The 13716-nt window shown below is 33.8% G+C and overlaps 1 protein-coding gene and 1 non-coding gene across 2 annotated transcripts in view; both read right to left on the reverse strand.

The window, feature by feature from the left end:
* Nucleotides 1-13716, reverse strand: part of LOC128860937 (tyrosine-protein phosphatase vhp-1) — a 146305-nt gene that overhangs the window by 92371 nt on the left and 40218 nt on the right. The window lies entirely within an intron of this gene.
* Trnas-aga (transfer RNA serine (anticodon AGA)) lies at nt 2794-2875 on the reverse strand. Its single transcript has one exon. It is a non-coding gene; the product is annotated as a tRNA-Ser (tRNA).

A 13716-nucleotide genomic window follows, 5' to 3' on the forward strand; every position in this document is an offset into this window, starting at 1 on the left:
GGGATCAGAATAAGAAATTTTGCCGAAGGAACCATACCTCTAAAACGATTTCTGATGTCCCCCAATATGGGTCGAACTTTTTAGTTTCTTTTCTATAACTCACATTCATTCATTTACATATGTTCTGACTAAATAAATTTCTTAAGAGAAAAAATAGATAATATTATAAATAAATAAAAATAAAGAAAAAAACATAGCCCTTTAGCTGATTTTTTCATGTAAAGGCCAAAAATGGTTATATTTTGAAATTGGGGGACATCAGAATTCGTTTTAGAGGTATGGTTCCTTCGGCAAAATTTCTTATTTTGATCCCTAGAATACGATTTTCATAGAGCAATGAGCGATTTTTAAATCGACCCGCCCTACTGTACATGCAATGCTGTGCCTATGAATGTGCGCTGTGCCTATGAATGCGCGCTGGATTTCTTGAGAAATTTTACCGTATGTTTTGCTGTGGCGAGGCACATATGTACATACACACAACATATATTCATATATCCGCATATATACATACATATATAATTTCACAAATTTAAATTTGCTTATGCCATCCTTCTGTGTGCCTGGTAATGAAGCATTTTCTATACATACATATATATACGTATATCTTTTTTCTTCTTCTTTTTGATGTCGCTTTTTCGTTTCATCGAGTCTCAAATCACTCCCAACGATTCTAAAGAAGTTTTCACTTCAAAAAATTAGTTAAAAAAGTCAAACCGTTTGTGTTTTATTCAAAAAAGTTCAAAAGTTGAAGCGCTCTTACTGAAAAGCCCTATACAAAGGTAGTATTGAAATGTGAGAGCAGCGCTGGAATGATTGCGTTGTTATTGATGGAAATTACGTAGATGAATAAAGTTAATTTTGGACAAAGAAACACGTATTTTCTTTGTCAGGACCAGGACTTTTTAGCAAATGTGGTGGTTTGATGACAGTGGTGAAGTTGAGCTATGAGTCAAAATATACACCCAGGTATTTTAGATGTAGTAAGATGCTTGAACTATATTGAAAACGTTCGCATAAGAAGTATAGTGAGGAATTTATTTCGATGAACCAACCATTGCGCACACACCAACCATATCAGTTACTTAACCTACGCTGGAGAATGGATGAATCACCTGAACCTTTAATTGTATAACAGATTTTCAGATCATCCGGGTATAGCAAAAAATTATACTTGAAACAAAAGGAGTGCATATCTTAATGAAGATCACAAATAGTAACGGACATAGGTCGCTACCCTAGTGTCCAGAGAAAGCAACTAAAGAGAATGACGATACATTAACGAGTCGAACGACACAGAGTATTTTATTAAGTTGGGCAGTTATCCATATTAGAAAGATATCCCTTTGAAAGATATCCAAATAATCTTGAGTGAAGGCAGCTAAATTAATTAGCATAGATCTGTCTGCCCCATATTGATTGGAGCATAACGCATGTTTAACTGCTTTTCTATAGTATAGACCACCTCTTCATTCACTTGGTCCAATGAGCGGGCTTGCACTGCTTTGTCTGTCAAGAAGCTTCTAATAATTAAAGCATTTCAATATAAGATCCACCTTATTCTCCTAATCTGGTACCGTGTTAGTTCAATCAGTTTCCTAAGGGGGAAGAAATTGATTTAAGAAGATTTGCAACACTGTCTACAAAAATGGAAAATTATAACAAAGTATTGTAGGGGTTGGGGATTTCTAATGAAATCAAAATAATCTCATAAGCTTTTTATGCAACTAATAAACAAAAGCATATGAAATCGATGTAACTCTGTATTTTAGTTTAACCCTCCGTTGGGTAACCTGGTCTGGGCAGACCTTTTTCGACTTTGGACGTGAATTTAACAGATTTCTATTATAGCTAATGACTTGAGCTTGCAGTTAGTTTCCTTAAATTTAATTTTCTATCGATTTATGAACATAAACTGTTAAAAAGGATTCTCGAACAGGACGAAAAAAGTTACACCTTCGGTTGGGTACTTCAGGTTTGACTGGAGTTTTGTACTTGCGAAAAAGTTGATGGGCTCAGAAAAAGTAATGCGACACAACATTCTTTGACGACTTTTTTGAACACATTGGTCGAACATCGCAAATCGTATAAATAATCCATTACTCGTTTGACTATAGAATCATTTTTAAACTAACCAATTACTATACCAGGAAATATTGTAGTCAACCCATCAACCGGAGCCGATGCACTCACAGCAAAGAGAAATTCTCGTCTTTGTGTACAAGGAGGCGAAAAGCTTTGGCGAAAGTCTTGTGTATATGTATTGTATGCAAAGGTCCCGTATATCAAGAGAGTGCATAAATAAATATCATTTCATATTTCACAATAAATGTCATTGTAATTAACTTTTTGTCATCAACCTTCTTCGAAATGTGGCAAAATAAAGAATAAAAAATTTTTTTTTCACAAACCAAAATATTTTCACTAATTACTTTTGCTTCTGGGTAGCTCAATGCATGTCAAAGCCAATGAAAATGGTAAAAAATTAAAAATATATACTTAAAAAGAATTATAAATGCGGCGCATTTGCCACATATTCCCATACAAATGCATGGGGTCTATAAAGGGGTCTAGATCTGAGTGCTCAACCCAAGGTTTGGGCAAAAAAGGTTTCTGGCGGATGTTTAAATGCATTTCCCGTGCCTTTTATTACTTTCCAACACCATTCAATCATTATTGTTTTTTCTCTTAGATAATCAAATTACTTTATCAACATAAAAGCATACTAAGTATTTATATCATTTATACAAAAAATAATTTTATTGCCTTAAGAGTTGTAAAAAAATGACACTTCGCAGTCGGTAGGATTCGAACCTACGCTCCCAGAGGGAATCTGATTTCTAGTCAGACGCCTTAACCGCTCGGCCACGACTGCTACACAAAGGTATAGAGGGTATAGAGACTCTGTTCTTTATATTCACATACCTACAGAAATACCTACAAGCCCCTCTATATACATATTCAACATTCATAAATTTAAAATATAAATAAATCTATTTAAATCCAGGTAGACATGGAAGTAAAAACTTTTAGTATCTTTGCCCTGGTAAGAACTTTTTATTATTATATTATAGATTTATTCCACTTAACTTTCATAAATTCCATTGATGGCCATTTTTTCATACGTTAGAAATTTATTTTATTTCTGGCTAACACAACAGAAGCACACATCTTTAACATTCCGTTAAGCAAGAAAAATCATTTGACCGAAGAAAGCCACTTTGTTTGCCTACTCTTAGCTATCTAGGTGAATAGAATATTCAGTGAAATAAATTTTAGCCTTAATTTAAATTTCAAATTCATGTGAATTTAGAAGAATTAATTTGTTTTCTATTGGAATATGTGCATTGTTTTTGAATTAAAGAACCTCTTAAGATTAAATTCGATTAATTTGTGTAAAAGTGTGTCATCTCGGTCTGGCCGTGTCAAGGTCTGAATATGGCAAGCAATTATAAATTTTGTGCTATTATTTGCTATTGCAAATTTTCCACCACAAAGGATTTGATTTTACAATATAGGGGATGAAATTGAAAAATAAGTTTTCCGCTATGTAAAATTATAACTTCGCTCACTTTAGTGGTTAGACAAAATAATAAGGTGGCCCCTATCGTGGTACCGCTACTTTGCTCTCAGCGAATTCGACAATATGAGCTGATTTTCGTGACGTCACACTGGTGCGATTGGTGGTGAGTGTGGCCAGATTACCATTTTAGCAACTCGATTTAGAATTTTTTTGTTCTATAGCCTCGGAGTTTTAGTTCTTCCTTCTTGACATTTTTCTAGCCAACTTTTAACTAAAATGTGATGTTTATAATTATGTAAAATATTTTTTTTTTAATTTAGCTTTACTTTTTTATCATTTAGTCAAATTGTCGGCGATTGCGATTACTGTTGATGTTGTTCGTGTGTTATTTGTGGATGACATTTCTTCACTTTATTTTGTTCTTCTTCTTCGAGTAGTCAAATCTCTTCCTTGCAACTGCAGCATTACCTAGTTTTGGATATAAAAAAGCCCTAAAACGCCCATATAAAGAAAATAAAATACCAAAATTTTTATTGAATTGCTTCAAGAAAAATTGTCTTTACTGTGTGCCATTTTTAAATAAATGTGTTAAGGTTATGTAAAACAGATTGTATGGGAAAAAATAGTGGTTTGAAAATCCATCCTTGCATTGTATTTAAAGTTTATGTTGAGAGAATTTCTTTAAGAAAAAGCTCAAAAATTTTGTTTGCTATATTTGAGGTTATGTAACAAGATAAGGTACTCCTTTTCCAAAAGAAGTTGTTATGGTTTCTTTAGTATTGTCTTGACTTTTGTTATTATGAATACACCTCTATGGCTTTAATTTGTGTTCAGTAAATTCAAAGGCGCTTTGAAATATATAAAATTGTTTTAAATGTTAAGAGGAGTTGAGAGAAGAAGATGCAATAGGAACAAAGGAGCAAAAAATAAGATTTGCACTTTCACAATATCAAATTTTCAAATCTAAAATCAAGAATCAACAAATTTCCATAGCGCTGAAACTTCTCAGCATAAGCTTTAAACACAAGAGTGACATGTTTTAGCTTTTTTGCTATTACGAAAATATTTTTAACTTACAGTGTTGTTATTTTTAAACTAAAAAATTAAACAAACATCAAACTCAAAAATGTTCACATTTTATGTATAAAAATGCACACAATTTATTGCAATACTGCACAACTGCGCACTCTCTGACAGGCGCAATCGTGTTTCTATCATTCTTGGCTAATACGTATCTATACTGTGATCTACTACCGGCATGACTCGGTTTATTTTTTTTCCATACTCCAAACAGTTCATAAACTATATTTTCTGAATTAGTTTCAGCACATATGCAGCTCTTCACGTTAAAGCTCTTGTACAGAATTGAAGTTCTCGAAGTGCGTCCGTCTTTAGTTTGTTGAATAGTCAGAAGTCACGCAGAGCTAAATCAGTGCAGTACGGTGATCGTAAAACTACATTCATATTTATATCTTGCCTAATATATGTATATATATTTTTGGCCCAATGATTATGAGCAATGAATACAATGAGGGCCTGGTACAAAAACAGAACTTCACGGAACCGAAACATAACTACTCGATTGTTATTGATACTATTGTTGTATATTTTTTGTTAACAGCTCGCCCAATTAAAAGGGATTCTCACTACAATAACAGTAGGAAATTTTTAACGGGAATTATTTTGTATTTTAAAGTTATTTTGGAGCAATTTTTATATATTTTAAATATTTGCCGAAATAATCGATACATTATTCTGTTGTTAGCGGTCTTAAGCGTAGACAAGATTTAATTTCCAGTTATTATGTGTTTCATAAACAACTGGTAATCTGAGGAGATCCCTTTGCAGTTGTAATGCGACGTTGTTTTTCACCAAATCTAATGTGTTTTTTTTTTTAACCAAACAAGTTGATCATACAGTTCAACCAAAGATCTATAAAACTGCATATCCGAAATTTTTCTAAAAATTCTGAGTGAAGAGTTTGAAATTTTAATGAAAATTTGTCGAATTCTTACAAATTTTGTAGAAGGTTTGAAACGTTCTTTTATATGTTTTTCTTGTATGAATGTGTTTTTACAAAAAAATAATTGAAATTAAATTGTAAATAAATAAATCGGCAAAACTCGTCAATATATGACATACACTTTCTTTTGACGATGACTGTACTTATACAATATATATGTATTTGCAATATATTTTTTTTGTAATATATTTTCATGCATAAAATATCAAATTGATCTTTTAAGAATATTTTTCTTATATGCTTCGCACGCTTGCACATACAAAATATTTTAATTTTTAACTGATTGAATTACTTTTCACCATAATTTAAAAATTGAATTTCTATGAACCTTCCATTTCAATACATTTGCATTCACTTCCAATTAATGCTTTCCAGCGAATTCACAGATACAATAACAGTTAGTTACGTCAATTCTTAGAAAAATCAACTAACAGCCTGAATACCAAGTAGTCTACTGGATGCTATCGTTAATCAAATTCCAACACAAGTCGTTGCCAAACACAAAATGTAATGAAGCTTAATGGTACCTGTATATTAAGCATATATATGTATGTGCGATAAGTAGACATGCAATGTGTATATATATGTATAATATAATTCCTTTATGAAGTTAATTTTAATTGAAATTACTCATACGCAGAGTACCACATTTATTTCTCACCGTCGCGATCCAGCAGACAGTTTGGGGACATATGTACGTGCAAATGCCTAAATTTTATGGCAGCCACGTGCTTGCATTAAGGAATATTTTCATGCAAATACGAATTACAAAAATTTTGTCACTTGTTAGCAGGCAATTAAGTGATACAATTACACATACAAAAGTAAATATTTATGTGCCAAATTTAGTGGTGCGTGCAAATAAAAATTATGTACCCGGGTGCGTCAGTTGCTTTAAAATACCTGCCAGACAGGTGTGTGCAAATAATTATGAGTAAAAAATAACTTTTACTTTGTTAATTGCGCAAAACCTGCATTGATGCAAATTATATGAATATTGTGCAAACTACTTCAGGAATGTACAAGAATTTTATTGAATTTGTGTATTTACCGACAGACACATACATACATACACAAACGGACGGTAAAGTAAGCGAGGGCAATATTTATTTTGCAAAAGTGCAAATTTATAATTTAGAAGACTAGCTAAATAATTAAAAAAATTAATGCGTTATCCAGAGTCCAGTTTTCCCAAGTGGGCCACCTAAAGTTGACTTTTAGATTTTTTATATGTCATAGGCGGATTTTGAAAGTTGGCATGGATTGCCTTATTATCAGAAAAGCGTTGATTTTAATTTCTCGACGAGTTACTTGTTAACAGATTTTCACGCAGGCTCTTAGTTGTAAAATTCGCATACTTTAAAAAATAAAGGTTCTTTTTTGAGCAAAAATTGACTTTTCTGCCAACTTCACATATGTTTAGAAAAAAATTCATATTTATTTTTTACATAAATACATTTGAACGATAAAATAGTTAGTATTTATGGAAACTGGCATTTTCTATTCCACCGAGTTAACAGACACATTTGTTATCAGGTTTTTCTATTATTCTAACATTTTTAAATATTCAATTACATATGTTTGTACTTCCCAAACGTCTGAAGTGACAGACAGAAAACGAAGAGGTCGCCCTCGCGTGCTTCGAACCACTGCATCCATAAAAGTCGTTCGGAAAAGAGTTCGCAGAAATCCCCTTAGAAAGCAGAAAATCATGGCCAGGGAAATTAATGTATGGACCAGATCCATGTCAAGACTAATAAGCGTTGATGAAAACCTTCCGTTGCTCAACTGGTCATCTTATGACAACGCGCTTGAAGAAAATTAGACTCGACAGATGAAAATATTATTTTCACAGATAGGAAATTTTTCCCTGTTGAAGAAATTTTTAATGAGCAAAACGACGTAATCTATGCTAAAACTTCTAAAGACACAAAATATGTTGTTCCAAGGGGGCAGCGTGACCACTATCCAGCCACCGTAATGGTTTGGTGTTTAGTGTCTTGTAAAGATGTTTTATCTCCTCAGCATTAAAAAAAGTATTATACAATAATTTTATATCTATAACGGACTTACCTTGTGACAGAACTTATGACATGTTTAAGTATATGTATATGATTGGCGCGTACATCCTTTTATTAGGTGCTTGTCCGAGTTTCTTTTAGTTATCTATTTATTTATCAATTAAACTATAACTCACATTGATCACTAATACTCAGGCTTATATAATATGTAACATATGGTAAGCAATGTGCTGAGATAGATTAGTCACAGTTCAAAAAGTGTCTCTCCAGATAAAGTCTAGATTTTTACAAATTTGGTTGGACTGCCTCATCCAACGTGTAAGTGGTTCAATACGGCTAAAATTGGTCTTGTGATAAGGTAAATGGAATATATTGCAAAGTCTACTGTAGGACAATTGAAACGCATTAGCTTCAGTAAGTTGTGGCATTTCATATGATTCGTAGCTATGTCCTTTATAAACATTACCGAGGAAATTCTTTTTAGGATTTCTAATGTTAGCACTGCTAACAAAAGGCCACTTTTATATGCAGGAAAACTACGCGGCGAACGAAGAAAATGAATGCAAATCTAGTGGAATGTTTCTGAACCTTTTAAATTCTTAAAGATGAAGCCATAGAAAATATTTGAGGTTTGATATCACAAGATAATATACAAACTCTTCAGTGTAGAAAGATGCTGGAACTATTTTGAAAAAGTAAAGTCTATTTGTTTACAAAACCACATTTCCGATGTAATTATGACCTTCAAGTCTTTCTTTACGTACATTTTTGCGAGGGTACCCAACTTGTAATCGAAATCAATCGTACCTTAGCGTCTACTGAAGGACTAACGCTGGCATTTACCAGCATTAAGAGGCAAGGAGTTATCATCAAACTATGCATCAAATCTTGTTAAGTCCTCTTGAAGTCTCACGCAGTCCGTGTACGCAAGACAACTTGATATCAAGGAAACGTCTGGAAAACCATTAACAAAGATTAGGAACAAGAATGGCCTAAGATGGCTGTCTTGAGGAACACCTGAGGTAGCTTTGATTTTATATTGTTCATACGAACTATCAGTGAGAGAATACGCACACCACTTAAGTAAGCTATGGTGAAAGCCAATTGAACCCGTCTTTGATATAGATATTAGAGCTGACTCTATTGAACGCTTTCGACATCGCATTGTTGGGCTGTTTCAAATTGGTTTAAAACAAAATTTGTGAATAATTCAATAGATCTACCCTTCTCATATAACTAGATTATGAAGCTTAACTCACAGTCCATAAATAAAAAACGAGATTACCCATACACCACTTCTCTCCCGTAATCCGAGATTATTTTTTTTTATACAATACAACATTAGGTTTTCTGTATTATCGATAAATATTTTTATGAATGTAAGGGGAACCGTCAAATTAAAAACTAAATAAAGGGGATGCTGGCAAAAAAAGAGGTTTATATACTTAACTCTAATATAATTTTTGTTAGATATTATTAACTTTAACTTTATTTTAATTTATAGGTGATTGATGCATATGTGAACGTATTATTAGTTGCCATTCCGTACTAGTCCTAACTAGTAATGCGTTTACATATAAGTGGATGATCTATTTTTTCGCGCTTAACTGAAAATCCGTAATTAAAAAGCGCCATTTCCCATACAAAATTTCTCTCCCAAAATCTGAGATTATAAAATAATCCCAGATAATCACGATACTTTTTGACAAACATCCCTGTGTTTTCTGAGTTATCGATAATTATTATAACAAATTTAAGGAGAAGCATCAAAATAAAAACTAAATGAAATGGATGCCGGCAAAGAAAACAGGTCTGTTAACATAATTCTAATAAAGTTTTGGCTAAATATTATTATATTTGGGCACACTAAAATTTAATAGATATGGTTTAGAACAGAAAATATATGATTTTCATATTATTTATTTCTTTATTCTTTATTCAAGCGCTTTGGCATAAACAATATTTTTTGTTTTTCTATTTGTTTTTGAGTAAATATAAAATATAAATTGAAAATCAGGAAAAAAGAAGATTGATTTTAAATTTCAAATCAACGCATATGAATAAACAATCGTCTTTTTTTCCTGATCATCCATGAATTTTTCGTTTCAATTTATATGTTTTATTAAGCATTGGAGCTTTTTTAACCATTATCCATTAATATTTTTCAAAAAAAAAAACGAAAAAAATTGTTTTTTCCACGAACACACAATTTCATTCGGATTTCACATAAAATTCTCAAATTTCGTAAGAAATTATTCACTGTTCCAAAATCCACTCCAAAAAAATTCACAAACAATTTTTACATGTTGCACTTACGTTTTTTCCTTATGGCATCCAAATCAGAAAGAAATATTGACACATAGTAACTCACACTGTCAATTTGACAGTTCAGTTCCGCCCCAAGCGTTAAAAAAGTAAGCGACATTATGGCTGGTTCAAAAGAACGCTGTACTCGTTGCCATTTTCAATACTTACTTAACAATGTGTGTAAGTTTGGTTTAATTCGGTACAAAGACACGGCGGGTCCACGTTTTGGTATATATTTCCAGACCCTAGTCATCAATAGGTATGAAAATTACCCCGCATTAAAGCACTTATCAACAGCTTTCATTTGATGCCCATATTGTACATACATATCCGAAGATTACCCGGGTCCACGTTTTGTCCTATATCTCGAGCCCTATTTCCAAAATAAAATATAATCCATGTTACTCGTGGATGATGTAGCTTTCGAATGGTGAAAGAATTTTTAAAATCGGTCAAGTAGTTTTTGAGCCTATTCATTACAACCAAACAAACAAAGTTTTCCTCTTTATAATATTAGTGTAGATTATGGATTCATATTACAGGCGGCCGCCGTGGCCGTCGAGGACGTCGGTTCGAATCTCAGTGAAAGATCAAAAATTAAGAAAAATTTGTTTCTAATAGCGGTCGCCCCTCGGCAGGCAATGGTAAATCTCCGAATGTATGTCTGCCATGGAAAAGCTCCTCAAAAAAAAAAACGTCTCTCCGTTCGGAGTCGGCTTGAAACTGTAGGTCCCTCCATTTTTGGAACAACATCAAGACGCACACCACAAATAGGAGGAGGAGCTCGGGCAAACACCAAAAAAGGATGTACGCGCCAAATATATATATCACAGAAAAAAGCATGTGTTCATAAACTCTTTGGCCTGTTATTGCTTATTATAAAATGTAATATCGAATTTCATGTGCTTATTTCTGCCATAATTTTTGCAACTTCAGTAGACGTCATTTAAGGGCTTCCTCCTCTCTATTACTAGCAGTAAATTGCGCAATTAAATAAACTCTTGCTTCTCTTTGCCTTTTCTTCATATTGTTAATAAAAATTAAACAAACCAAAAACACTTAAATATTCCACCAAACCAATTTCTATTAAAAAAACCTTTCCCCAATTAACGGGTAGATTACTTTATGTGGAGTCATTGCTAATCGCTAGACATGTGTATATACTTTAAGATGTGAAATTTGGAAGAGAATCAAACGCGTGTTTGTGCGTATCGGAGTTGTTCCACAAATGGAGACACCTAAAATTTCATACCGCCTTCGAAAGACAGATTGTTTTTATGAGAAATTTTTCGCAGCAGAAATACACTCAAAAGCTCGCCATTACCTACCAAGGGGCGACCGCTATCAGAAAATATCTGTTACATCATTTTTTTGCTGATTTGTGAATATAGCTTCGAGTCCGGGTACTACCGATTGGTAAGCCAATCCAGCTACGGCGGTCGCCTCTCCAGTTTTTGTTACTTACATTTTTTTGGCTGCTTGGACAATGACAACAGCACCGAAAATAGTAACAGCTCTCTTATGTCATGCCAGGAATTGATTTAGAGTGAGAGTGAGAAAAAATAACTATGAATAAGAGAAAAAGGCTTCCCGCAATATGGCATTGTTTACCTAATACAGTTTCAGTTTAATGCAAAACATTTGCACTTACACTGGCCTTACGTGGCGTAAATATGCACGAAATTCGTCGAATTATACGCACAAATACATATAAAGAGGCTTGTTCATTTGGGTAAATCTAAGAGTGTGTGGATGCCAACACTTCTGCTAATTAAAAGCCGCTACTACCTTGCTAATGCTGGTGTACTGAATTGCCATTAGGCACTTAAGCTCATGGTATGTACTTATACTTGTACTTATTACTGGGCAAGTCACTGCCAACGATCGGCTACACTCATGTCATTGCTCGCGTTACTTAATCCTTTGCTTGGCCTGCAACCACCAGCCCGCCAGTAGTGTAAATTATAATTTGCTGTCAATTGTATTTAGTTTGCATGGAGTTTCTTCGCAAAAGCCAGCTGAACTGCCGAGCAGCTGTGTTAATGCCAAATGCTGAGCACAGGAAAAATAAACATTGCTGTTTGCCGGTTTTGCTTGCCGACAGTAAACATTTATTTACAAGCCACCGCGTACTTCCGTGGGTGCTGTGCGACAGTTCGCCTTTCTGCTGTCGGGGGTATTCCATGAACTCTTGTGCAGCGTTGGAAACTTAATAAATAAACATTTTCAATAAAAATACATGAATGTGCAAATAAATTTTTGCAACTTTGCACAACAGGTGTAAGACGCTACTTTACTATCTTCTGCTTCGTAACCGTAGCATCTTTAAAAATGACTGTGGATGAAGCTTGAATGAAATTACAGATCTTAGCGCAATATTTTTGGGTAACTTTTCATGTAATAGGCATGTAAGTCATATTATTCACTGACCTTATGTTTTTATAATTAAATACGTCATTAGCGTCACTCAAGGCACTACCATCCTGGGAGGTTAAGGCCTCACTGGTCCTGACTGTATCGAGAAACTGGATTTGTTAGAAACGCAAATCACAACCGGTTAATTTGGGTCCTAGAATTCAGGGCTATAATCGGGAACGAAGTACCGGATGATTGGCTAGACATTCTACGGTCTTGTTACCAATAGGCAGCGAGCCCTTCCTTGTTATGGGACAACACACTATTGAAGTGGATGAAAAGCTAAGAGGCTTAGGAAGCTCATAACCCTTCTTGAGGATAAACTGAGCATGCTCACTGGCATTCTCACCGGCCTTTGCAGATTACGCAGTCATCTGTACAGGAACGGAATATGGTCCACTAACTCCTTGAATGCAGTGCTATAGCGGGGAGAAGGTTGAGACATCTCAGCCAACTTCAGACAGTTAAAAAGGCTCAACCCCCTCAGTTCTCTCTTAAGTTTAATGAAGGAACTGTTTGGATGAGATACTGTGATAAGAAGTGGGCACAAAAGACCATGAGCTCGAAGTGCGAACCTCAATTCTATGAAATCTACCTAACAAAATGCAATAGATCCAAACAATTTTCCTTAACACTATTCACGATTCGAAATACTATCAATATATAAAACAGTCTAATCTTTGTGGCTCTCTACCTTTCCAAATGTAAAACGGGGTATTTGCGTAATGCTCCTCCTATTCGGCCCTCTTAAGGGATTTTGACTTAATGTCTGATTCTATCCAACCAGATTGATCGAAAAGTGTATTTTTAATTACTTTATATTCAATTTGTTAGGAATTTAAATAAGGCTCGATAGTTATTTTACTTTTTGCTGTAAAAAAAAATCAATAATACTAATTTTCTACCAATGCCTGAATTTAAGGAATCTAAGCAATAACCTTATAAAATATCGTCAGCAAAGTCGTCGCCTTAGTGCTGCAGGACTTATGAAGACAATGCTTCACTGTATATGGTAAATCGGGACACAAAAATGTGCTGCTTAAATGTGATAGTAACTCGTGGAAGTTCTTTTGAGAGACCTCAAAGTTTAGTAATCGATTATTCGGTTTTATTTTGAGGGATTTTTTGGAAGTGTGTAATCTAATATAGCAGCACTCCCAGTAGCAGCACTTAGTCAATATATGGTATTTTAATAATCAACTTAAAAAAACACTTCTAGAAAGGTCCGTCATAAGTTTAAAAATTAATTTATTTAAATTGTAAATAAAAGGCAAATGTATGTTTTAAAATGTTTTTTTCTTTTTTCATTATAATATTAGATTGGGGAAATATAAATCCATTTATTTTTGTTTCGTCGACTCCGTTCAGGCATTTTTGGTGTTACACAAAATGTTGATACTCGTAAAATCACAGAAATAAGCGGAGTT

This window comes from Anastrepha ludens, chromosome 4 (assembly GCF_028408465.1).
Source record: "Anastrepha ludens isolate Willacy chromosome 4, idAnaLude1.1, whole genome shotgun sequence".
In the NCBI taxonomy this organism is placed as follows: domain Eukaryota; kingdom Metazoa; phylum Arthropoda; class Insecta; order Diptera; family Tephritidae; genus Anastrepha; species Anastrepha ludens.